This window comes from Leuresthes tenuis, unplaced genomic scaffold (assembly GCF_036924035.1).
Source record: "Leuresthes tenuis unplaced genomic scaffold, fLeuTen1.0.hap1 SCAF_6, whole genome shotgun sequence".
NCBI classification, from domain to species: domain Eukaryota; kingdom Metazoa; phylum Chordata; class Actinopteri; order Atheriniformes; family Atherinopsidae; genus Leuresthes; species Leuresthes tenuis.
The window spans coordinates 32,249,059-32,276,008 of record NW_027325360.1 but is presented as its reverse complement, the minus strand read 5'-3'; the positions used below and the strand labels follow the sequence as shown (position 1 = coordinate 32,276,008).

The 26,950-nt window shown below is 42.0% G+C and overlaps 4 non-coding genes across 4 annotated transcripts; 2 read left to right on the top strand and 2 right to left on the bottom strand.

The window, feature by feature from the left end:
• The first annotated feature begins 7,425 nt into the window (after positions 1-7,425).
• LOC140310586 (U5 spliceosomal RNA) lies at positions 7,426-7,539 on the top strand. Its single transcript, XR_011916641.1, has one exon. It is a non-coding gene; the product is annotated as a U5 spliceosomal RNA (small nuclear RNA).
• Positions 7,540-7,847: 308 nt separating this feature from the next.
• On the top strand, positions 7,848-8,031 carry LOC140310448 (U2 spliceosomal RNA). Its single transcript, XR_011916518.1, has one exon. It is a non-coding gene; the product is annotated as a U2 spliceosomal RNA (small nuclear RNA).
• Positions 8,032-11,282: 3,251 nt separating this feature from the next.
• On the bottom strand, positions 11,283-11,396 carry LOC140310680 (U5 spliceosomal RNA). The gene has a single exon (XR_011916728.1). It is a non-coding gene; the product is annotated as a U5 spliceosomal RNA (small nuclear RNA).
• A 13,608-nt stretch (positions 11,397-25,004) lies between these two features.
• LOC140310829 (U5 spliceosomal RNA) lies at positions 25,005-25,120 on the bottom strand. The gene has a single exon (XR_011916863.1). It is a non-coding gene; the product is annotated as a U5 spliceosomal RNA (small nuclear RNA).
• Between the last annotated feature and the right edge of the window lie 1,830 nt (positions 25,121-26,950).

Here is a 26,950-nt window from a genome sequence, read left to right as displayed (position 1 = left end):
GTAGACCTTCTTGCAGCTGAACACCACCTCTCCCGATTTTGATGATGTATGGACCGGCATTTTTACCTTTTCTAACACATTTTTCAGCAATTATGGTTGGAGATTCACACCTACTCACAGCCGAACAACTCCGCTACCGCATTTGATGGTGTATAGTCGGGCATTCTCACCCTTTCTCATCAGCTTTTTGCAAATTATGATCTGACATTCACACCTACTTCCAGTCGAACAGCTCTGCTCCCGCTTTTGATTATGTTTGGTTAGATATTCGAACCTTTTCTTAACTGCTTTTTACAAACTTTGGTCGGACGTTCACAATATCTTGCAGCCGAACACCTCCGCTTCCGCTTTTGATGGTGTATATTCGGGCATACGAACCTTTTCTTACCCGCTTTTTACAAACCAAGGTCGGACTTTCACACCTTCTCTTAGCTGAATAACTCCGCTCCCTCTTTTGATTGTGTACAGTCGGGTAATTTAACCTTTTCTTACCCGCTTTTTACCATCTATGGTCGGACATTCACACCGTCTTACAGCGGAACACCTCCGCTCCCTCTTTTGATGATGTATGGTTAGGCATTCGCACCTTTTCTTACCCATTTTTCAGTAATTATGGGTAGACATCAACACCTTCTTGCAGCTGAACACCTCCTCTCCCGCTTATGATCATGTGCAGTTTGATATTCGAAAATTTTCTTTCATGTTTTCTAGCAATTATTGATGGACATTCAGACCGTCTTGCAGCTGAACACCTCCGCTCCCACTTTTGATGGTGTATAGTCGGGCTTTCGAGCCTTTTCTTCCCCGGTTTTTACAAATTATGGTTGGACATTCAGACCTTCTTGCAGCCGAAAACCTCCACTCCCTCTTTTGATCATACATTGTCGGGCATTCGCACCTTTTCTTACCCGCTTTTTACAAACCATGGTCGGACTTTCACACCTTTTAGTAGCCGAACAACTCCGCTCCCGCTATTGATTGTGTACAGTCGGGTATTTTAACCTTTTCTTACCCGCTTTTTACCAACTATGGTTGGACATTCACACCTTCTTACAGCAGAACACCTCCGCTCCCTGTTTTGATTATGTATGGTTTGACATTCGCACCTTCTCTCACCCGCCTTTTACTATGGTCGGCCATTCACAGCTTCCTCTCCACCATACTTGTATGGTGGGATATTCACACCCACTTGCATCCGAAGACCTCCGCCCCCACTTTTGTTGATATTTAGTCGGTCATTCGCACCTTACCCGCTTTTGGCAAACTATGGCCTTCTTGCAGCCAAACACCTCTGATCTCGCTTTTGATGATGTAAGGTTGGGCATTCAGACCTTGCTTCACCTGCTTTTCACCAAATATAGTCGGACATTCACACCCACTTGCATCCGAAGACCTCCGGCCCAAATTTTGTTGATATTTAGTCGGACATTCGCACCTTACCCGCTTTTGGCAAACTATGGCCTTCTTGCAGCCAAACACCTCTGATCTCGCTTTTGATGATGTAAGGTTGGGCATTCAGACCTTGCTTCACCTGCTTTTCACCAAATATAGTCGGACATTCACACCTTCTTGCAGCCGAACACTTCCGCTCCACCTTTTAGTGTTCTATCACACCTTTTTTTCACCGCATTTTATACATTATGGTTGGAAATTTTCAACCACTCTCATCCGAAGACCTCTCCTCCCGCTTTTGTTAATATATTTGAACTTTAGTCGGACATTCAAACCTTCTTGCAGCTGAACCACCTCCGCTCCCTGTTTTGATCATATATGGTCTGGCAATACTACCTTTTCTTACTCGTTTGTGAGTAATTATGGCTGGACATTCACACCTACTTGCAGCCGAACACAACCTCTCTCGCTTTTGATGATGTATGGACCGGCATTCTTACCTTTTCTAAAACATTTTTCAGCAATTATGGTTGGAGATTCACACCTACTCACAGCCGAACAACTCCGCTCCCGCATTTGATGGTGTATAGTCGGGCATTCTCACCCTTTCTCATCAGCTTTTTGCAAATTATGATCTGACATTCACACCTACTTGCAGTCGAACAGCTCTGCTCCCGATTTTGATTATGTATGGTTGGATATTCGAACCTTTTCTTAACTGCTTTTTACAAACTTTGGTTGGACGTTCACACCTTCTTGTAGCCGAACACATGCACTCCTTCTTTTGATGATGTATGGTTGGGCATTCGCACCTTTTTTTTACCCATTTTTCAGGTATTATGGGTGGACATTCACACCTTCTTGCAGCTGAACACCTCCTCTCCCACTTATGATCATGTGTGGTTTGATTTTCGAAAATTTTCTTTCATGTTTTCTAGCAATTATTGATGGACATGTAGACCTTCTTGCAGCTGAACACCACCTCTCCCGATTTTGATGATGTATGGACCGGCATTTTTACCTTTTCTAACACATTTTTCAGCAATTATGGTTGGAGATTCACACCTACTCACAGCCGAACAACTCCGCTCCCGCATTTGATGGTGTATAGTCGGGCATTCTCACCCTTTCTCATCAGCTTTTTGCAAATTATGATCTGACATTCACACCTACTTCCAGTCGAACAGCTCTGCTCCCGCTTTTGATTATGTTTGGTTAGATATTCGAAACTTTTCTTAACTGCTTTTTACAAACTTTGGTCGGACGTTCACAATATCTTGCAGCCGAACACCTCCGCTTCCGCTTTTGATGGTGTACAGTCGGGAATTTTAACCTTTTCTTACCCGCTTTTTACCAAGTATGGTCGGACATTCACACCTTCGTACAGCGGAACACCTCCGCTCCCTCTATTGATGGTGTATGTTCGGGCATTCAAACCTTTTCTTACCCGCTTTTTCCAAACTATGGTCGGCTATTCACAGCTTCCTCTCCACCATACTTGTATGGTGGGATATTCACACCCACTTGCATCCGAAAACCTCCGCCCCAAATTTTGTTGATATTTAGTCGGACATTCGCACCTTACCCGCATTTTGGCAAACTATGGCCTTCTTGCAGCCAAACAACTCTGATCTTAATTTTGATGATGTAAGGTTGGGCATTCAGACCTTGCTTCACCTGCTTTTCACCAAATATAGTCGGACATTCACATCTTCTTGCAGCCGAACACTTCCGCTCCACCTTTTAGTGTTCTATCACACCTTTTTTTTCACCGCATTTTATACATTATGGTTGGAAATTTTCAACCACTTTCATCCAAAGACCTCTCCTCCCGCTTTTGTTAATATATTTGAACTTTAGTTTGACATTCAAACCTTCTTGCAGCTGAACCTCCTCCGCTCCCGGTTTTGATCATATATGGTCTGGCAATACTACCTTTTCTTACCCGTTTGTGAGTAATTATGGCTGGACATTCACACCTACTTGCAGCCGAACACCACCTCTCCCGATTTTGATGATGTATGGACCGGCATTTTTACCTTTTCTAACACATTTTTCAGCAATTATGGTTGGAGATTCACACCTACTCACAGCCGAACAACTCCGCTCCCGCATTTGATGATGTATAGTCGGGCATTCTCACCCTTTCTCATCAGCTTTTTGCAAATTATGATCTGACATTCACACCTACTTGCAGTCGAACAGCTCTGCTCCCGCTTTTGATTATGTTTGGTTGGATATTCAAACCTTTTCTTAACTTCTTTTTACATATTTTGGTTGGACGTTCACACCTTCTTGTAGCCGAACACTTCCACTCCTGCTTTTGATGATGTATGGTTGGGCATTCACACCTTTTTTTTGCCCATTTTTCAGGAATTATGGGTGGACATTCACACCTTGCAGCTGAACACCTCCTATCCCACTTATGATCATGTGCGGTTTGATTTTCGAAAAGTTTCTTTCATGTTTTCTAGCAATTATTGATGGACATGTAGACCTTCTTGCAGCTGAACACCTCCGCTCCCGCTTTTGATCATACATTGTCAGGCATTCGCACCTTGTCTTACCCACTTTTTACAAACTTTAGTCGAACAATCACACCTTTTTGCAGCCGAACACCACCTCTACCGCTTTTGATGATGTATGGTCCAGCATTCTTACCTTTTCTAACACATTCTTCAGCAATTATGGTCGGACATTCACACCTACTCAGAGCCGAACACTTCCGCTCCCGCATTTGATGGTCTATAGTCGGGCATTCTAAAGCGGAAAAGACTCATTCTTATGTTTGGTTAGATATTCGAACCTTTTCTTAACTGCTTTTTACAAACTTTGGTCGGACGTTCACAATATCTTGCAGCCGAACACCTCCGCTTCCGCTTTTGATGGTGTATATTCGGGCATACGAACCTTTTCTTACCCGCTTTTTACAAACCAAGGTCGGACTTTCACACCTTCTCTTTGCTGAACAACTCCGCTCCCTCTTTTGATTGTGTACAGTCTGGTAATTTAACCTTTTCTTACCCGCTTTTTACCATCTATGGTCGGACATTCACACCGTCTTACAGCGGAACACCTCCGCTCCCTCTTTTGATGATGTATGGTTAGGCATTCGCACCTTTTCTTACCCATTTTTCAGTAATTATGGGTAGACATTCACACCTTCTTGCAGCTGAACACCTCCTCTCCTGCTTAAGATCATGTGCAGTTTGATATTCGAAAATTTTCTTTCATGTTTTCTAGCAATTATTGATGGACATTCAGACCGTCTTGCAGCTGAACACCTCCGCTCCCACTTTTGATGGTGTATAGTCGGGCTTTCGAGCCTTTTCTTCCCCGGTTTTTACAAATTATGGTTGGACATTCAGACCTTCTTGCAGCCGAAAACCTCCACTCCCTCTTTTGATCATACATTGTCGGGCATTCGCACCTTTTCTTACCCGCTTTTTACAAACCATGGTCGGACTTTCACACCTTCTTACAGCAGAACACCTCCGCTCCCTGTTTTGATTATGTATGGTTTGACATTCGCACCTTCTCTCACCCGCCTTTTACTATGGTCGGCCATTCACAGCTTCCTCTCCACCATACTTGTATGGTGGGATATTCACACCCACTTGCATCCGAAGACCTCCGCCCCCACTTTTGTTGATATTTAGTCGGTCATTCGCACCTTACCCGCTTTTGGCAAACTATGGCCTTCTTGCAGCCAAACACCTCTGATCTCGCTTTTGATGATGTAAGGTTGGGCATTCAGACCTTGCTTCACCTGCTTTTCACCAAATATAGTCGGACATTCACACCTTCTTGCAGCCGAACACTTCCGCTTTTAGTGTTCTATGAGGCATTCACATATTTTTTTTCACCGTATTTTATAGATTATGGTTGGAAATTCTCACCCACTCTCATCCGAAGACCTCTCCTCCCGCTTTTGTTAATATATAGTCGGGCATTCGAACCTTTTCTTACCCGCTTTTTACAAATTATGGTCGAACATTCACACCTACTTGCAGCTGAATACTTCCGCTCCACCTTTTAGGTATGTATGGTTGGCATTTGCACCTCTTTTTATACTGATTGCTGAAGATTAAGTTGTTCTTTCTCAAACTACAAATTTTTTTTAATTGTTGAAACTTGATTTGAAGTGGATAAATAAGGAGGACAAACAGTTTTAAGTCAGGCTGATAGAAGGAATTCATTTTATAGCAAAATCTGTATTTCGTCATATGTCGAGAGATGCTTATTGCTGAAGAAGTTCTTTCTCATCTTTCTCACAAAGCAGTCTTAACTTGGTTTGAGTTAATGAATTCGTTTTATAGGAGAATCCGAATTCGTGCATAACTCATAAAATAGAGCTTATTTTCGGATTCCTGAAGAATGAGTCTGGTTCTTTCTCATAATACAAAGTTTGTTGTTTATTGTTGAAACTTCATCAGAAGTGAAGAAATAAATGAATGCCTATCAACAAATGTGGGATCTAAACTCTAGTGCTTCCTCTAAAATAATTTCCTTTCTCAATTTAGAAATGTGTGTGTGTAAGTCACAACACCCGTGACACCAAAACGGCTTTCTTCTCTCTACACTCTGCACTATGAGCACACACACCAAATCAGAAAGGCTTTTTTCTCTCTTTTCTACATTATGGACTGTGGGGACACAAAACCGCTCTCTCTCTTTTTTTTTTTTTATCGTGTGCCAGGGCGTTGTCTCACGTATTAGATTATGCTTAAGATACGAATGGGTTTATCAGTCACATCAGAATCCATACATACTGATCCTCCTGTAATAAAATGGTCGGATCTTATCAAACACACTTTGTTTCTTGTGACAATCAAGTCAGCGAAACAGCGTATACACGTCAAGACACTGAATCAAGTTTGCCACAAGAACTCATAAGTTTGGCAGTATTGCTCTGCCGTCAGCAATCATACACCCATTTTATTTTCGTGAGACATGTGCAAGCACCTGTTCATCTACTGTTCTATCACTATGAATTAGTGATCTATTATCAATAAGGATACTTCTACAAGGACTTCTTATGTTGTCAGTTGCTATATATGAATAAGTGGGTAGCTACTGACAAGCATTAAGCATGTCACACAGCCCAAACATATAACATTTCAGGACACACCACACAGTTAACAACCACAGTGAAGCGTGTCAAAGCCCAAACATGTAACATTCAAGAGGACACTTACACAACACATTCAAATCAAACAGGCAGACAACATACAAGAACATATACCCCAGCCGGCATTGCTCCCTGCCTATTTTCGTACAGCACACTATGTGTGCGCACACCTTTATTCACAAACTCTTCAACTTATACTCTTTTACCGAAGCTGCTACAGCTCGATTGGCCGAATACCCTTTGATCCTATTTCAGTGAATTTGACATCTGCCTTACATATAACAGATTAGCGGTTTAGCAGTTTTAATTTAGTTTGAGTGAAGGAATTCATTTTATAGCAAAATCCGAAATCGTGAAGAACTCATGAAAGTAAGCTTATTCTCGGATTCCTGAAACTTTAGATTTGCTCTTTCTTTTACTGCAAAGTACAACATTGTTTTTTTTGTTTAAATCTTTCTAGACATGGTAAATATTAAGGACAAAGCAGTTTTCACATAGTTTGAGTGAAGGAATTCATTTTATAGATAAAATCCCAAGAGTCTGCTGAGAAAAGAGAGTGAATGCGAAGTAGACTTTAACACGGCTATGGGAGCGAGCCGAGTGTGGGCTAACCGGGAGAATTGCTTGAAAGAAACGCGACACCGAATGAGCGGTCAGAACAAAGCCTCAATACGGGATTCTCGTGGTGTTTTTGTTGCTGCCTTGTCTTTTGCATAGAGTAAAAGACAAGGCAGCCATCGAATAGGGCCCGATTGTTCCTACTTGGTCAGCCGAGGAGCAAGGGGGGGGTGGGGGGGGGGGGGGGGGGGGGGGGGCAAGCGTCTCAACCAAGCAAAGCTCACCATGGGGAAGGTGGCTATACCAACTAGCCTGATGCCCTGCTCCCGCAGTGACGGATAATTGTACTCTGGTTTCTCTTCATAACATACAAGTCTTTCGCCTTTTACTAAAGACTTCCGTGGAGAGCAGCACTAATGAGTTGTTTCTATTATTGGCAGGCTTTACCTTTGCGGGTGAAGCCCTTTCTGTCTGTGCAAAAGAAATCTTGCTACTTTGCAGAGTGACTTCTCTGAGTAGAGTCGCCTTACTTGTTGCGACTGTGCCGATGTTCGAAGCTGGAGTGCAAAGTTGTTGCTTGAATGGTGCTTGCTGGAGCATGCGGGAGTGCAAAGTTATACCATTTAAAAGGGCTGAAGAGTGCTCAGTGCAGCGGGTGGGCGGAGGTGCAACGTGACACTCTGGCCACCTATGGCCATAAAAAGAACATTGCTACAAGTGCGCATTGTGCCAGCAAGGGCCCTCGGACCTGAAACAGTGGACAGTTATCGCTTCTCGGCCTTTTGGCTAAGATCAAGTGTAGTATCTGTTCTTATCAGTTTAATATGTCCTCTATACGAGGACAACATATTAAATGGATTTTTAAGAATAGGAGTTGAAAAAGAAGCTTGCTCCGTTCACTCCAAGCCTCGACCCGGTACTGCAGTGCCGCTGGGAACGGTGCGCTCTCCTCTGCTCTTGTGAAAAAGCAAACAGCGGTGCAGGATGGAAGTTTCAGGGAGCCCAAGATGAAACTTTCTTTTAATCTGCTGAGAAAAGAGAGTGAATGCGAAGTGGACTTTAACACGGCTCTGGGAGCGAGCCGAGTGCGGGCTAACCGGGAGAATTGCTTGAAAGAAACGCGACACCGAATGAGTGGTCAGAACAAAGCCTCAATACGGTGTTCCCGTGGTGTTTGTGGCTGCCTTGTCTTTTGCACAGAGTAAAAGACAAGGCAGCCATCGAATAGATTGTTTCTACTTGGTCAGCCGAGGAGCAGGGGGGGGGGGGGGGGGGCAAGCGTCTCAACCAAGCAAAGCTCACCAAGTAGGAACAATCGGGCCCTTTTCGATGGCTGCAACACCTGAAAGAGATATTGATGCGAGACCAGATCAAATGCTTTTTCAAAGTCTAAATTTAAGATGACAAGCCGGGTGTTTCTGTCTCTAGCGTAATCAATGATGTCTCGAATCAGTACGAGGCTGTCGGTGAGTTGTCTCCCTGAGATGGCACAAGTTTGGTCTGGGTGAATTACCTCCTCTAAAACAGAGGACATCCGTGTCGCTAAAACCTTGCTAAAAAGTTTACAGTCAAAGTTTAAAAGTGTGATGGGCCTCCAATTCTTTAGGTCAGTCTTATCATTTTTTTTATAAAGTAGAGTCACTATTCCCACTCTAAAACTGTCAGGCAGTCGGTCGAGTTTTTCAAAATCTTTAAAAACATCTAAAATGTCTGATGATAAAAGGTCCCAATAGGTCAGATAGAATTCTGCAGGAAGCCCGTCTAAACCCGGAGCTCGACTTCTCTTAAAACCTGTTAGGCATTTTTTTAACTCTAAAGCAGTAAAATTCTGTGTCAAGTGTGCATTCTCTTTTACGGTTTTGTCAACGAATTTTAAGATTTCTGCCGATGTTTCCAAGTGCACTGGTTTCTCTTTGTACATGTTACTATAAAAGGTATGTACAGTTTCAATCATCTCTTGTGTGGATTTTGTTAAAAACCCATCTTCTCTTTTTAGATTTTGAATACACTCCTTTTTATTTATAACTTTCTTTATTTTTCACCTTCCTCAATTTCCTGCTCCCTGCTTCTTACAAAAATTCCTTTACTCTTTATTTCTGCTGAAACTGACATTTCCTTTTTGACATCTTTGATTTCTTCTTTAAAGTCTATGCCACACTGATTTAGTTTAAAGTAGCGCTGTAAGCGTTTATGTAGTCCCATCATACATCTATTCTCTTTCCTTTTTTTACGTTTACCTTGCTGTTTAAAAAAAGTCTGGGTCGTTTCCTTCACCATTTCCCACCATTGTGCATGTGTTTCGTAGAGGTCTTGAAGGGTCTGCCACTCTTTATAACATTCCCTGTACTGACTGACTATGATTTCATCCTCCAACAGGGAACAGTTGAGTTTCCACAGACCACTTCCTACCGTCACACCAGAAGGGGGTGAAAGGGTGCAGGAGAGCATAAGGTGGTCTGAAAAGAAAACAGGGGTTAATCTAACATCAGTGGGTGGGCAATCTCTAGTAAAGAAATAATCAATGCGAGAGGCTCTGGTGCCATCATGACTAAACCAGGTGAAGCCCTCCTCTCTGGGATGCATGGTTTTAAAACAGTCAGTAAGCTTAAAATCCCTGCATATGCCCTGAAGTAAAATCGAAGTCTTATCCACTTTAAAATCTACCCCTGCTCTTTTTCTATCTTTCCTGCTCAAGATACAGTTAAAACCCCCTCCTACAACTAAAGGTACTTGCCCTAGCATGTAAAGCTGTATATCTTCTAAAAGGTCATACCTTTCATTTTTTCCATTGAAACCATAAATATTTAAGAGGTTAAAGTCTTGCCCCATAAAATTCAAGTGTGCTAAAAGTGCCCGTCCGTCTCTCACCACTGTGCTACCTTTCACCAGAACATGCGGATTTTTAATTAGAATGGCCACACCATCATTTTTATTTTGATTTGAGCCACTCCATATCGATAAATGGGGCCACATTTCCTCCCATTGTCTATGGTTTTTTAAAAAAGGTAGTCCACATTCTTGTATTAAAAACACATCTGATTTTATGGAGTCTAAGAAGGATAAAATACTCTGGGCTCTTGTCTTTGATTTCACACTTCTCACATTTAGTGTTGAGAAGGTGAGAACCATTAAAAGCATAAAGGAAAGTAGGTATGTCATTTTCGTTTTTCTAAGTTATCAAAACAAATTACACACAGGTTATTTCTTGGGAAACTAGCTCTTCCTTCATTTCTTTAGGTGAAAAGTGAGTAGGGTGATCTATATTTCCTTTTCGGACTCTCGGTGTTGGCCTCTGACGCAATGTTGCATTTAACTTTGAGTCCCTGGGGGTTGATTGCAGAGCTGAAGTTAAAAAGGAGACCTCATTTGGTGAGTCGGAGGGGAAGACTCTAGGTTCTTCCACTGAAGAACTGTCTGAAAGGGACCTGACCCTTCCCCTCTTCTCTGATACCACTGGGGAATCAGAGGCTCAGATGCCGTCCTCTTCGGCTGTTGACCTTCGGGGAGGTGAGTATCTTCACTAGACTCACCTGTCTGCTCTTCCTCCTCATTTAGCGTAGCTCCACCCTCTGCCTGTGAATTCTCACAGACTTCAACACTGAGTGGTGAGGCCTCTACAGACCCCTCCCCTTTTTGCTCCTCACTTCCAATCCAAGCTTTTGGCGGGAAGTTTGAATTTATTGGGTCAACCTCTTCACTTTGTTCACCAACTGCCACCTTTGGTCCTTCTCTTTGTTGGCTTGACTGTGGCTTTACCGTCTTTAATTTGTTGGCAAAAGATTTAGGGCAATCTCTGAAGAGGTGATTTAATTCTCCACAGAGATTACATTTCCTGCCATTTGGACACTCTCCAAAAGTTTGCCCAATTTCTCTGCTCTTCCCACATAACACCTTGGTACAAGCCTCAACCAGGTGCCCATGCTCACCACACTTGCGGCAGAACTTGGGCTGCCCCTGCTAGTGGATGTAACCTCGGTTTTCAAGGTGGCCAGAGTGTCGCCCACCCGCTGCACTGAGCACTCTTCAGCCCTTTTAAATGGTATAACTTTGCACTCCCGCACGCTCCAGCAAGCACCATTCAAGCAACAACTTTGCACTCCAGCTTCGAACATCGGCACAGTCGCAACAAGTAAGGCGACTCTACTCAGAGAAGTCACTCTGCACAGTAAGAAGATTTCTTTTGCACAGACAGAAAGGGCTTCACCCGCAAAGGTAAAGCCTGCCAAAAATAGAAACAACTCATTAGTGCTGCTCTCCACAGAAATCTTTAGTAAAAGGCGAAAGACTTGTACGTTATGAAGAGAAACCAGAGTACGATTATCCGTCACTGCGGGAGCAGGGCATCAGGCTAGTTGGCATAGCCACCTTCCCCATGGTGAGCTTTGCTTGGTTGAGACGCTTGCTCCCCCCCCCCCCCCCCTTGCTCCTCGGCTGACCAACCAGGAACAATCGGGCCCTATTCGATGGCTGCCTTGTCTTTTACTCTGTGCAAAAGACAAGGCAGCAACAAAAACACCACGAGAATCCCGTATTGAGGCTTTGTTCTGATCGCTCATTCGGTGTCGCGTTTCTTTCAAGCAATTCTCCCGGTTAGCCCACACTCGGCTCGCTCCCATAGCCGTGTTAAAGTCTACTTCGCATTCACTCTCTTTTCTCAGCAGACTCTTGGGATTTTATCTATAAAATTAATTCCTTCACTCAAACTATGTGAAAACTGCTTTGTCCTTAATATTTACCATGTCTAGAAAGATTTAAACAAAAAAAACAACGTTGTACTTTGCAGTAAAAGAAAGAGCAAATCTAAAGTTTCAGGAATCCGAGAATAAGCTTACTTTCATGAGTTCTTCACGATTTCGGATTTTGCTATAAAATGAATTCCTTCACTCAAACTAAATTAAAACTGCTAAACCGCTAATCTGTTATATGTAAGGCAGATGTCAAATTCACCGAAATAGGATCAAAGGGTATTCGGCCAATCGAGCTGTAGCAGCTTCGGTAAAAGAGTATAAGTTGAAGAGTTTGTGAATAGAGGTGTGCGCACACATAGTGTGCTGTACGAAAATAGGCAGGGAGCAATGCCGGCTGGGGTATATGTTCTTGTATGTTGTCTGACTGTTTGATTTGAATGTGTTGTGTAAGTGTCCTGTTGAATGTTACATGTTTGGGCTTTGACACGCTTCACTGTGGTTGTTAACTGTGTGGTGTGTCCTGAAATGTTATATGTTAGGGTTGTGTGACATGCTTAATGCTTGTCAGTAGCTACCCACTTATTCATATATAGCAACTGACAACATAAGAAGTCTGGACATACTTTGATAGTAGTTGTAGAAGTATCCTTATTGATAATAGATCACTAATTCATAGTGATAGAACAGTAGATGAACAGGTGCTTGCACATGTCTCACGAAAATAAAATGGGTGTATGATTGCTGACGGCAGAGCAATACTGCCAAACTTATGAGTTCTTGTGGCAAACTTGATTCAGTGTCTTGACGTGTATACGCTGTTTCGCTGACTTGATTGTCACACGAAACAAAGTGTGTTTGATAAGATCCGACCATTTTATTACGGGAGGATCAGTATGTATGGATTCTGATGTGACTGATAAACCCATTCGTATCTTAAGCATAATCTAATACGTGAGACAACGCCCTGGCACACGATAAAAAAAAAAAAGAGAGAGAGCGGTTTTGTGTCCCCACAGTCCATAATGTAGAAAAGAGAGAAAAAAGCCTTTCTGATTTGGTGTGTGTGCTCATAGTGCAGAGTGTAGAGAAAAGAAAGCCGTTTTGGTGCCACGGGTGTTGTGACTTACACACACACATTTCTAAATTGAGAAAGGAAATTATTTTAGAGGAAGCACTAGAGTTTAGATCCCACATTTGTTGATAGGCATTCATTTATTTCTTCACTTCTGATGAAGTTTCAACAATAAACAACAAACTTTGTATTATGAGAAAGAACCAGACTCATTCTTCAGGAATCCGAAAATAAGCTCTATTTTATGAGTTATGCACGAATTCGGATTCTCCTATAAAACGAATTCATTAACTCAAACCAAGTTAAGACTGCTTTGTCCTTCATATTTATTCATGTCTAATCAAGTTTCAACGATAAACAACGTTGTACTTTGTAGAATGAGAAAGAACTTCTTCAGCAATAAGCATCTCTCGACATATGACGAAATACAGATTTTGCTATAAAATTAATTCCTTCTATCAGCCTGACTTAAAACTGTTTGTCCTCCTTATTTATCCACTTCAAATCAAGTTTCAACAATTAAAAAAAATTTGTAGTTTGAGAAAGAACAACTTAATCTTCAGCAATCAGTATAAAAAGAGGTGCAAATGCCAACCATACATACCTAAAAGGTGGAGCGGAAGTATTCAGCTGCAAGTAGGAGTGAATGTTCGACCATAATTTGTAAAAAGCGGGTAAGAAAAGGTTCGAATGCCCGACTATATATTAACAAAAGCGGGAGGAGAGGTCTTCGAATGAGAGTGGGTGAGAATTTCCAACCATAATCTATAAAATACGGTGAAAAAAAATATGTGAATGCCTCATAGAACACTAAAAGCGGAAGCGTTTGGCTGCAAGAAGGTGTGAATGTCCGACTATATTTGGTGAAAAGCAGGTGAAGCAAGGTCTGAATGCCCAACCTTACATCATCAAAAGCGAGATCAGAGGTGTTCGGCTGCAAGAAGGCCATAGTTTGCCAAAAGCGGGTAAGGTGCGAATGACCGACTAAATATCAACAAAAGTGGGGGCGGAGGTCTTCGGATGGAAGTGGGTGTGAATATCCCACCATACAAGTATGGTGGAGAGGAAGCTGTGAATGGCCGACCATAGTAAAAGGCGGGTGAGAGAAGGTGCGAATGTCAAACCATACATAATCAAAACAGGGAGCGGAGGTGTTCTGCTGTAAGAAGGTGTGAATGTCCAACCATAGTTGGTAAAAAGCGGGTAAGAAAAGGTTAAAATACCCGACTGTACACAATCAATAGCGGGAGCGGAGTTGTTCGGCTACTAAAAGGTGTGAAAGTCCGACCATGGTTTGTAAAAAGCGGGTAAGAAAAGGTGCGAATGCCCGACAATGTATGATCAAAAGAGGGAGTGGAGGTTTTCGGCTGCAAGAAGGTCTGAATGTCCATCCATAATTTGTAAAAATCGGGGAAGAAAAGGCTCGAAAGCCCGACTATACACCATCAACAGCTGGAGCGGAGGTGTTCAGCTGCAAGAAGGTCGGAATGTCCATCAATAATTGCTAGAAAACATGGAAGAGAATTTTCGAATATCAAACCGCACATGATCATAAGCGGGAGAGGAGGTGTTAAAATGCAAAAAGGTGTGAATGTCCACCCATAATTACTGCAAAATGGGTAAGAAAAGGTACGAATGCCCAACCATACATCATCAAAAGCAGGAGTGGATGTGTTCGGCTACAAGAAGGTTTTAATGTCCGACCATAGTTTGTAAAAAGCGGGTAAGAAAAGGTTCGAAAGCCCGAACATACACCATCAAAAGAGGGAGCGGAGGTGTTCCACTGTAAGAAGGTGTGAATGTCTGACCATAGTTGGTAAAAAGCGGGTAAGAAAAGGTGAAAATACCCGACTGTACACAATCAATAGCGGGAGCGGAGTTGTTCGGCTACTAAAAGGTGTGAAAGTCCGACCCTGGTTTGTAAAAAGCGGGTAAGAGAAGGTGCGAATGCCCGACAATGTATGATCAAAAGAGGGAGCGGAGGTTTTCGGCTGCAAGAAGGTCTGAATGTCCAACCATAATTTTGTAAAAACCGGGGAAGAAAAGGCTCGAAAGCCCGACTATACATCATCAAAAGCGGGAGCGGAGGTGTTCAGCTGCAAGGAGGTCTGAATGTCCATCAATAATTGCTAGAAAACATGATAGAAAATTTTCGAATATCAAACTGCACATGATCATATGCGGGAGAGGAGGTGTTCAGCTGCAAGAAGGTGTGAATGTCTACCTATAATTACTGAAAAATGGGTAAGAAAAGGTTCGAATGCCCGAATATACATCATCAAAAGCGGAAGCGGAGGTGTTCGGCTGCAAGAAGGTGTGAACGTCCGACCAAAGTTTGTAAAAAGCAGTGAAGAAAAGTTTCGAATATCCAACCAAACATAATCAAAAGCGGGAGCAGAGCTGTTCGACTGCAAGTAGGTGTGAATGTCAGATCATAATTTGCAAAAAGCTGATGAGAAAGGGTGAGAATGCCCGACTATACACCATCAAATGCGGGAGCGGAAGTGTTCGGCTGTGAGTAGGTGTGAATGTCAAACCATAATTGCTGAAAAATGTGTTAGAAAAGACTAGAATGCCGGACCATACATCATCAAAAGCGGGAAAAGTGGTGTTCGGCTGCAAGTAGGTGTGAATGTCCAGCCATAATTACTCACAAACCGGTAAGAAAAGGTAGTATTGCCAGACCATACATTATCAAAACAGGGAGCGGAGGTGGTTCAGCTGCAAGGTTTGAATGTCTGACTAAAGTTTATAAAAAGCGGGTAAGACAAGGTGCGAATGCCTGACAATGTATGATCAAATGAGGGAGCGGAGGTTTTCGGCTGCAAGGTCTGAATGTACAACCATAATTTGTAAAAAGCGGGTAAGAAAAGGTTTGAATGCCCGACTATATATTAACAAAAGCAGGAGGAGAGGTCTTCGGATGAGTGGGTGAGAATTTCCAACCATAATCAATAAAATGCGGTGAAAAAAAAGGTGTGAATACCCCATAGAACACTAAAAGGTGGAGCAGAAGTGTTCGGCTGCAAGAAGGTGTGACTGTTCGACTATATTTGGTGAAAAGCAGGTGAAGCAAGGTCTGAATGCCCAACCTTACATCATCAAAAACGAGATCAGAGGTGTTTGGCTGCAAGAAGGCCATAGTTTGCCAAAAGCGGGTAAGCTGCGAATGACCGACTAAATATCAAAAAAAGTGGGGGCGGAGGTTTTCGGATGCAAGTGGGTGTGAATATCCCACCATACAAGTATGGTGGAGAGGAAGCTGTGAATGGCCGATCATAGTTTGGAAAAAGCGGGTAAGAAAAGGTTTGAATGCCCGAACATACACCATCAAAAGAGGGAGCGGAGGTGTTCCGCTGTACGAAGGTGTGAATGTCCGACCATACTTGGTAAAAAGCGGGTAAGAAAAGGTTAAAATACCCGACTGTACACAATCAATAGCGGGAGCGGATGTGTTCGGCTACAAGAAGGTGTGACAGTCCGACCATGGTTTGTAAAAAGCGGGTAAGAAAAGGTGCGAATGTCCGACAATGTATGATCAAAAGAGAGAGCGGAGGTTTTCGGATACACGAAGGTTTGAATGTCCTACCATAGTTTGTAAATAGCGGGTAAGAAAAGGTTCGAATGCCCGACTATACACCATAAAAAGCGGGAGCGGAGGTGTTCCGCTGTAAGACGGTGTGAATGTCCGACCATAGTTGGTAAAAAGCGGGTAAGAAAAGGTTAAAATACCCCACTGTACACAATCAATAGCGGGAGCGGAGTTGTTCGGCTACAAGAAGGTGTGAAAGTCCGACCATGGTTTGTAAAAAGCAGTTAAGAAAAGGTTCGAATATCCAACCAAACATAATCAAAAGCGGGAGCAGAGCTGTTCGACTGCAAGTATGTGTGATTGTCCAGCCATAATTACTCACAAACGGGGGAAGAAAAGGTAGTATTGCCAGACCATACATGATCAAAACAGGGAGCGGAGGTTCAGCTGCAAGGTGTGAATGTCTGACTATAGTTTGTAAAAAGCGGGTAAGACAAGGTGCGAATGCCCAACAATGTATGATCAAAAGAGAGAGCGGAGGTGTTCGGCTGCAAGGTCTGAATGTCCAACCATAATTTGTAAAAACCGGGTAAGAAAAGGCTCGAAAGCCCGACTATACATCATCAAAAGCGGGAGCGGAGGTGTTCAGCTGCAAGAAGGTGTGAATGTTCGACTAAAGTTTGTAAAAAGCTGGTAAGACAAGGAGCGATGTCCCGACATTGTATGATCAAAAGCGGGAGCGGAGGTGTCATGCTGTGAGTAGGTGTGAATGTCCGACCATAATTGCTGAAAAATGTGTTAGAAAAGGTAAGAATACTGGACCATACATCATCAAAAGCGGGAGAGGTGGTGTTCGGCTGCAAGAAGGTGTGAAAGTCCAACAATGGTTTGTAAAAAGCGGGTAAAAAAAGGTTCGAATGCCCGAATATACATCATCAAAAGCGGAAGCGGAGGTGTTCGGATGCAAGAAGGTGTGAACGTCCGACCAAAGTTTGTAAAAAGCAGTGAAAAGCGAGAAAAAGCATTTCGTGAGTTCTTCATGATTTGGGATTTTGCTTATAAAATGCATTACTTCACTCAAACTATGTTAAAACTGATTTGTCCTTCATATTTACCATGTCTAGAAATATTTAAAAAAAAAACCAACGTTGTACTTTGCAGTAAAAGAAAGATCAAATCTAAAGTTTCAGGAATCCGAGTATAAGCCTGCTTTCATGAGTTCTGCACGATTTCGGATTTTGCTATAAAATGAATTGCTTTGCTCAAACCAAGTTAGAACTGCTTTGTCCTTCCATATTCATCAATGTCTAGATCGACTTCAACAAAGAAAAACATTGGACTTTGAAGTAGAAGAAGTTGAAATCCATCTACACATTGATAAATATGAAGGACAAAGCAGTTCCCACTTGCCCATAAGAAAATAAGCTTATTCTCGGATTCCTGATCCTTCAGTGTTGCTCTTTCTTCTACTGCAAAATACAATGTTGTTCTTTGTTGAAGTCGATCTAGACATTGATAAATATGAAGGAAAAAGCAGTTTTAACTTGGTTTGAGTGAATGAATTCATTTTATACATAAAATCCGAAATCGTGCAGAACTCATGAAAATAAGCTTATTCTCGGATTCCTAAAACTTTTGATTTGCTCTTTCTTTTATTGCAAAGTACAACGTTGTTTTTTTGTTTAAATCTATCGAGACATTGATAAATATGAAGGTAAAAGCCGTTTTAACATAGCTTGAGTGAAGGAATTGATTTTATAGATAAAATCCCAAATCATGCAGAACTCCTCAAAAGGGAGGTATGGCTTAATCACAAGTGTGGCTCTTTCTCATTCAGGGTAATATGAGGAAGTTTATGCTTGAAATATATGTAGAAATGGGTACATATGAAGGACAAAGCAGTGTTAACTTAGTTTGAGTGAAGGAATTCATTTTATACATAAAATCCCAAATCATGCAGAACGTATGAAAAGAAGCTTATTCTCGGATTCCTGATCCTTCAGTTTTGCTCTTTCTTCTACTGCAAAATACAATGTTGTTCTTTGTTGAAGTCGATCTAGACATTGATAAATATGAAGGAAAAAGCAGTTTTAACTTGGTTTGAGTGAATGAATTCATTTTATACATAAAATCCGAAATCGTGCAGAACTCATGAAAATAAGCTTATTCTCGGATTCCTAAAACTTTTGATTTGCTCTTTCTTTTATTGCAAAGTACAACGTTGTTTTTTTTGTTTAAATCTATCGAGACATTGATAAATATGAAGGTAAAAGCCGTTTTAACATAGTTTGAGTGAAGGAATTAATTTTATAGATAAAATCCCAAATCATGCAGAACTCCTCAAAAGGGAGGTATGGCTTAATCACAAGTGTGGCTCTTTCTCATTCAGGGTAATATGAGGAAGTTTATGCTTGAAATATATGTAGAAATGGGTACATATGAAGGACAAAGCAGTGTTAACTTAGTTTGCGTGAAGAAATTCATTTTATACATAAAATCCAAAATCGTGCAGTACTCATGAAAATAAGCTTATTCTCGGATTCCTAAAACTTTTGATTTGCACTTTCTTTTACTGCAAAGTACAACGTTGTTTTTTGTTGAAATCTATCTAGACATTGATAAATACCAGCCGAAACTCTGCTGCCGCTTTTGATAATTTATGGTTGGGCATTCTTACCTTTTCTTACCCGCTTTTTACAAATTATGATCTTACATTCACACCTACTTGCAGTCGAACATCTTCTCATCCACTTATGATCATGTGCGGTTGGGCTTTCGCACCTTTTCTTACCCATTTTTCAGTAATTATGGGTGGACATTCAGACCTTCTTGCAGCCGAAAACCTCCGCTCCTCTTTTGATCATACATTGTCGGGCATCCACACCTTGTCTTACCCGCTTTTTACAAACTTTAGTCGGACATTCAAACCTTCTTGCAGCTGAACCACCTCCGCTCCCTGTTTTGATCATATATGGTCTGGCAATAGTACCTTTTCTTACCCGTTTGTGAGTAATTATGGCTGGACATTCACACCTTCTTGCAGCCGAACACAACCTCTACCGCTTTTGATGATATATGGTCCGGCATTCTTACCTTTTCTAACACATTTTTCAGCAATTATGGTCGGAGATTCACACCTACTCACAGACGAACACCTCCGCTCCCACATTTGATAGTGTATAGTCGGGCATTCTCACCCTTTCTCATCAGCTTTTTGCAAATTATGATCTGATATTCACACCTACTTGCAGTCGAACATCTCTGCTCCCGCTTTTGATTATGTTTGGTTGGATATTCGAACATTTTCTTAATGCTTTTTACAAACTTTGGTCGGACGTTCACACCGTCTTGCAGCCGAACACCTCCGCTTCCGCTTTTGATGGTATATAGTCGGGCATTCGAGCCTTTTCTTACCCACCTTTTACTTACTATGGTTGGACATTCAAACCTTCTTGTAGCCGAACACATCCGCTCCTGCTTTTGATGATGTATGATTTGGCATTCGCACCTTTTCTTACCCATTTTTCAGTAATTATTGGTCGGACATTCAGACCTTCTTGCAGCTGAACACCTCCTCTCCCACTTATGATTATGTGTGGTTTGATTTTCGAAAATTTTCTTTCATGTTTTCTAGCAATTATTGATGGACATTTAGACCTTCTTGCAGCTGAACACCACCTCTCCCGATTTTGATTATGTATGGACCGGCATTTTTACCTTTTCTAACACATTTTTCAGAAATTATGGTTGGAGATTCACACCTACTCACAGCCGAACAACTCCGCTACCGCATTTGATGGTGTATAGTCGGGCATTCTCACCCTTTCTCATCAGCTTTTTGCAAATTATGATCTGACATTCACACCTACTTCCAGTCGAACACCTCCGCTCCCGCTTTTGATTATGTTTGGTTAGATATTCGAACCTTTTCTTAACTGCTTTTTACAAACTTTGGTCGGACGTTCACAATATCTTGCAGCCGAACACCTCCGCTTCCGCTTTTGATAGTGTATATTCGGAAATACGAACCTTTTCTTACCCGCTTTTTACAAACCAAGGTCGGATTTCACACCTTCTCTCAGCTGAACAACTCCGCTCCCTCTTTTGATTGTGTACAGTCGGGTAATTTAACCTTTTCTTACCCGCTTTTTACCATCTATGGTCGGACATTCACACCGTCTTACAGCGGAACACCTCCGCTCCCTCTTTTGATGATGTATGGTTAGGCATTCGCACCTTTTCTTACCCATTTTTCAGTAATTATGGGTAGACATTCACACCTTCTTGCAGCTGAACACCTCCTCTCCCGCTTATGATCATGTGCAGTTTGATATTCGAAAATTTTCTTTCATGTTTTCTAGCAATTATTGATGGACATTCAGACCGTCTTGCAGCTGAACACCTCCGCTCCCACTTTTGATGGTGTATAGTCGGGCTTTCGAGCCTTTTCTTCCCTGGTTTTTACAAATTATGGTTGGACATTCAGACCTTCTTGCAGCCGAAAACCTCCACTCCCTCTTTTGATCATACATTGTCGGGCATTCGCACCTTTTCTTACCCGCTTTTTACAAACCATGGTCGGACTTTCACACCTTTTAGTAGCCGAACAACTCCGCTCCCGCTATTGATTGTGTACAGTCGGGTATTTTAACCTTTTCTTACCCGCTTTTTACCAACTATGGTTGGACATTCACACCTTCTTACAGCAGAACACCTCCGCTCCCTGTTTTGATTATGTATGGTTTGACATTCGCACCTTCTCTCACCCGCCTTTTACTATGGTCGGCCATTCACAGCTTCCTCTCCACCATACTTGTATGGTGGGATATTCACACCCACTTGCATCCGAAGACCTCCGCCCCAAATTTTGTTGATATTTAGTCGGACATTCGCACCTTACCCGCTTTTGGCAAACTATGGCCTTCTTGCAGCCAAACACCTCTGATCTCGCTTTTGATGATGTAAGGTTGGGCATTCAGACTTTGCTTCACCTGCTTTTCACCAAATATAGTCGGACATTCACACCTTCTTGCAGCCGAACACTTCCGCTCCACCTTTTAGTGTTCTATCACACCTTTTTTTCACCGCATTTTATACATTATGGTTGGAAATTTTCAACCACTCTCATCCGAAGACCTCTCCTCCCGCTTTTGTTAATATATTTGAACTTTAGTCGGACATTCAAACCTTCTTGCAGCTGAACCACCTCCGCTCCCTGTTTTGATCATATATGGTCTGGCAATACTACCTTTTCTTACCCGTTTGTGAGTAATTATGGCTGGACATTCACACCTACTTGCAGCCGAACACAACCTCTCTCGCATTTGATGATGTATGGACCGGCATTCTTACCTTTTCTAACACATTTTTCAGCAATTATGCTCGGAGATTCACACCTACTCACAGCCGAACAACTCCGCTCCCGCATTTGATGGTGTATAGTCGGGCATTCTCACCCTTTCTCATCAGCTTTTTGCAAATTATGATCTGACATTCACACCTACTTGCAGTCGAACAGCTCTGCTCCCGCTTTTGATTATGTATGGTTGGATATTCGAACCTTTTCTTAACTGCTTTTTACAAACTTTGGTTGGACGTTCACACCTTCTTGTAGCCGAACACATGCACTCCTTCTTTTGATGATGTATGGTTGGGCATTCGCACCTTTTTTTTACCCATTTTTCAGGTATTATGGGTGGACATTCACACCTTCTTGCAGCTGAACACATCCTCTCCCACTTATGATCATGTGTGGTTTGATTTTCGAAAATTTTCTTTCATGTTTTCTAGCAATTATTGATGGACATTTAGACCTTCTTGCAGCTGAACACCACCTCTCCCGATTTTGATGATGTATGGACCGGCATTTTTACCTTTTCTAACACATTTTTCAGCAATTATGGTTGGAGATTCACACCTACTCACAGCCGAATAACTCCGCTACCGCATTTGATGGTGTATAGTCGGGCATTCTCACACTTTCTCATCAGCTTTTTGCAAATTATGATCTGACATTCACACCTACTTCCAGTCGAACAGCTCTGCTCCCGCTTTTGATTATATTTGGTTAGATATTCGAACCTTTTCTTAACTGCTTTTTACAAACTTTGGTCGGACGTTCACAATATCTTGCAGCCGAACACCTCCGCTTCCGCTTTTGATGATGTATATTCGGGCATACGAACCTTTTCTTACCCGCTTTTTACAAACCAAGGTCGGACTTTCACACCTTCTCTTAGCTGAACAACTCCGCTCCCTCTTTTGATTGTGTACAGTCGGGTAATTTAACCTTTTCTTACCCGCTTTTTACCATCTATGGTCGGACATTCACACCGTCTTACAGCGGAACACCTCCGCTCCCTCTTTTGATGATGTATGGTTAGACATTCGCACCTTTTCTTACCCATTTTTCAGTAATTATGGGTAGACATTCACACCTTCTTGCAGCTGAACACCTCCTCTCCCGCTTATGATCATGTGCAGTTTGATATTCGAAAATTTTCTTTCATGTTTTCTAGCAATTATTGATGGACATTCAGACCGTCTTGCAGCTGAACACCTCCGCTCCCACTTTTGATGGTGTATAGTCGGGCTTTCGAGCCTTTTCTTCCCCGGTTTTTACAAATTATGGTTGGACATTCAGACCTTCTTGCAGCCGAAAACCTCCACTCCCTCTTTTGATCATACATTGTCGGGCATTCGCACCTTTTCTTACCCGCTTTTTACAAACCATGGTCGGACTTTCACACCTTTTAGTAGCCGAACAAGTCCGCTCCCGCTATTGATTGTGTACAGTCGGGTATTTTAACCTTTTCTTACCCGCTTTTTACCAACTATGGTTGGACATTCACACCTTCTTACAGCAGAACACCTCCGCTCCCTTTTTTGATTATGTATGGTTTGACATTCGCACCTTCTCTCACCCGCCTTTTACTATGGTCGGCCATTCACAGCTTCCTCTCCACCATACTTGTATGGTGGGATATTCACACCCACTTGCATCCGAAGACCTCCGCCCCCACTTTTGTTGATATTTAGTCGGTCATTCGCACCTTACCCGCTTTTGGCAAACTATGGCCTTCTTGCAGCCAAACACCTCTGATCTCGCTTTTGATGATGTAAGGTTGGGCATTCAGACCTTGCTTCACCTGCTTTTCACCAAATATAGTCGGACATTCACACCTTCTTGCAGCCGAACACTTCCGCTTTTAGTGTTCTATGAGGCATTCACATATTTTTTTTCACCGTATTTTATAGATTATGGTTGGAAATTCTCACCCACTCTCATCCGAAGACCTCTCCTCCCGCTTTTGTTAATATATAGTCGGGCATTCGAACCTTTTCTTATCCGCTTTTTACAAATTATGGTCGAACATTCACACCTACTTGCAGCTGAATACTTCCGCTCCACCTTTTAGGTATGTATGGTTGGCATTTGCACCTCTTTTTATACTGATTGCTGAAGATTAAGTTGTTCTTTCTCAAACTACAATTTTTTTTAAATTGTTGAAACTTGATTTGAAGTGGATAAATAAGGAGGACAAACAGTTTTAAGTCAGGCTGATAGAAGGAATTAATTTTATAGCAAAATCTGTATTTCGTCATATGTCGAGAGATGCTTATTGCTGAAGAAGTTCTTTCTCATTCTACAAAGTACAACATTGTTTATCGTTGAAACTTGATTAGACATGAATAAATATGAAGGACAAAGCAGTCTTAACTTGGTTTGAGTTAATGAATTCGTTTTATAGGAGAATCCGAATTCGTGCATAACTCATAAAATAGAGCTTATTTTCGGATTCCTGAAGAATGAGTCTGGTTCTTTCTCATAATACAAAGTTTGTTGTTGAAACTTCATCAGAAGTGAAGAAATAAATGAATGCCTATCAACAAATGTGGGATCTAAACTCTAGTGCTTCCTCTAAAATAATTTCCTTTCTCAATTTAGAAATGTGTGTGTGTAAGTCACAACACCCGTGACACCAAAACGGCTTTCTTTTCTCTACACTCTGCACTATGAGCACACACACCAAATCAGAAAGGCTTTTTTCTCTCTTTTCTACATTATGGACTGTGGGGACACAAAACCGCTCTCTCTCTTTTTTTTTTTTTATCGTGTGCCAGGGCGTTGTCTCACGTATTAGATTATGCTTAAGATACGAATGGGTTTATCAGTCACATCAGAATCCATACATGCTGATCCTCCCGTAATAAAATGGTCGGATCTTATCAAACACACTTTGTTTCTTGTGACAATCAAGTCAGCGAAACAGCGTATACACGTCAAGACACTGAATCAAGTTTGCCACAAGAACTCATAAGTTTGGCAGTATTGCTCTGCCGTCAGCAATCATACACCCATTTTATTTTCGTGAGACATGTGCAAGCACCTGTTCATCTACTGTTCTATCACTATGAATTAGTGATCTATTATCAATAAGGATACTTCTACAACTACTATCAAAGTATGTCCGGACTTCTTATGTTGTCAGTTGCTATATATGAATAAGTGGGTAGCTACTGACAAGCATTAAGCATGTCACACAGCCCAAACATATAACATTTCAGGACACACCACACAGTTAACAACCACAGTGAAGCGTGTCAAAGCCCAAACATGTAACATTCAACAGGACACTTACACAACTCCCGGTAATATAATAGAAACAACTCATTAGTGCTGCTCTCCACGGAAGTCTTTAGTAAAAGGCGAAAGACTTGTATGTTATGAAGAGAAACCAGAGTACGATTATCCGTCACTGCGGGAGCAGGGCATCAGGCTAGTTGGTATAGCCACCTTCCCCATGGTGAGCTTTGCTTGGTTGAGACGCTTGCCCCCCCCCCCCTTGCTCCTCGGCTGACCAAGTAGGAACAATCGGGCCCTATTCGATGGCTGCCTTGTCTTTTACTCTATGCAAAAGACAAGGCAGCAACAAAAACACCACGAGAATCCCGTATTGAGGCTTTGTTCTGACCGCTCATTCGGTGTCGCGTTTCTTTCAAGCAATTCTCCCGGTTAGCCGACACTCGGCTCGCTCCCATAGCCGTGTTAAAGTCTACTTCGCATTCACTCTCTTTTCTCTGCAGACTCAACGATAAACAACGTTGTACTTTGTAGAATGTGAAAGAACTTCTTCAGCAATAAGCATCTCTCGACATATGACGAAATACAGATTTTGCTATAAAATTAATTTCTTCTATCAGCGTGACTTAAAACTGTTTGTCCTCCTTATTTATCCACTTCAAATCAAGTTTCAACAATTAAAAAAAAATTGTAGTTTGAGAAAGAACAACTTAATCTTCAGCAATCAGTATAAAAAGAGGGTAACAAAAGGTGCAAATGCCAACCATACATCACTAAAAGGTGGAGCGGAAGTATTCAGCTGCAAGTAGGTGTGAATGTTCGACCATAATTTGTAAAAAGTGGGTAAGAAAAGGTTCGAATGCCCGACTAAATATTAACAAAAGCGGGAGGAGAGGTCTTCGGATGAGAGTGGGTGAGAATTTCCTACCATACAAGTATGGTGGAGAGGAAGCTGTGATTGGCCGACAATAGTAAAAAGCAGGTGAGAAAAGGTGCGAATGTCAAAACATACATGATCAAAACAGGGAGCGAAGGTGTTTGGCTGCGACAAGGTGTGAATGTCCACCCATAATTAATGAAAAACGGGCAAAAAGTAGGTTCGAATGCCCAACCATACATCATCAAAAGCAGGAGTGGATGTGTTCGGCTTCAAGAAGGTATGAATGTCCATCAATAATTGCTATAAAACATGAAAGAAAATTTTCGAATATCAAACCGCACATAATCATAAGCGGGAGAGGAGGTGTTCCGCTGCAAGAAGGTGTGAATATCCACCCATAATTACTGAAAAATGGGTAAAAAAGGTGAGAATGCCCAACCATACATCATCAAAAGCAGGAGTGGATGTGTTCGGCTACAAGAAGGTTTGAATGTCCGACCATAGTTTGTAAAAAGCGGGTAAGAACAGGTTTGTATGCCCGACTGTACACCATCAAATGCGGGAGCGGAGGTGTTCGGCTGTGAGTAGGTGTGAATCTCCAACCATAATTGCTGAAAAATGTGTTAGAAAAGGTAAGAATGCCGGTCCATACATCATCAAAAGCAGGAGAGGTGGTGTTCGGCTGCAAGTAGGTGTGAATGTCCAGCCATAATTACTCACAAATGGGTAAGAAAAGGTAGTATTGCCAGACCATACATGATCAAAACAGGGAGCGGAGGTGGTTAAGCTGCAAGAAGGTGTTAATGTCCGACTAAAGTTCAAATATATTAACAAAAGCGGGAGGAGAGGTCTTCGGATGAGAGTGGTTGAAAATTTCCGACCATAATGTATAAAATGCGGTGAAAAAAAGGTGTGATAGAACACTAAAAGGTGGAGCGGAAGTGTTCGGCTGCAAGAAGGTGTGAATGTCCGACTATATTTGGTGAAAAGCAGGTGAAGCAAGGTCTGAATGCCCAACCTTACATCATCAAAAGCGAGATCAGAGGTGTTTGGCTGCAAGAAGGCCATAGTTTGCCAAAAGCGGGTAAGGTGCGAATGTCCGACTAAATATCA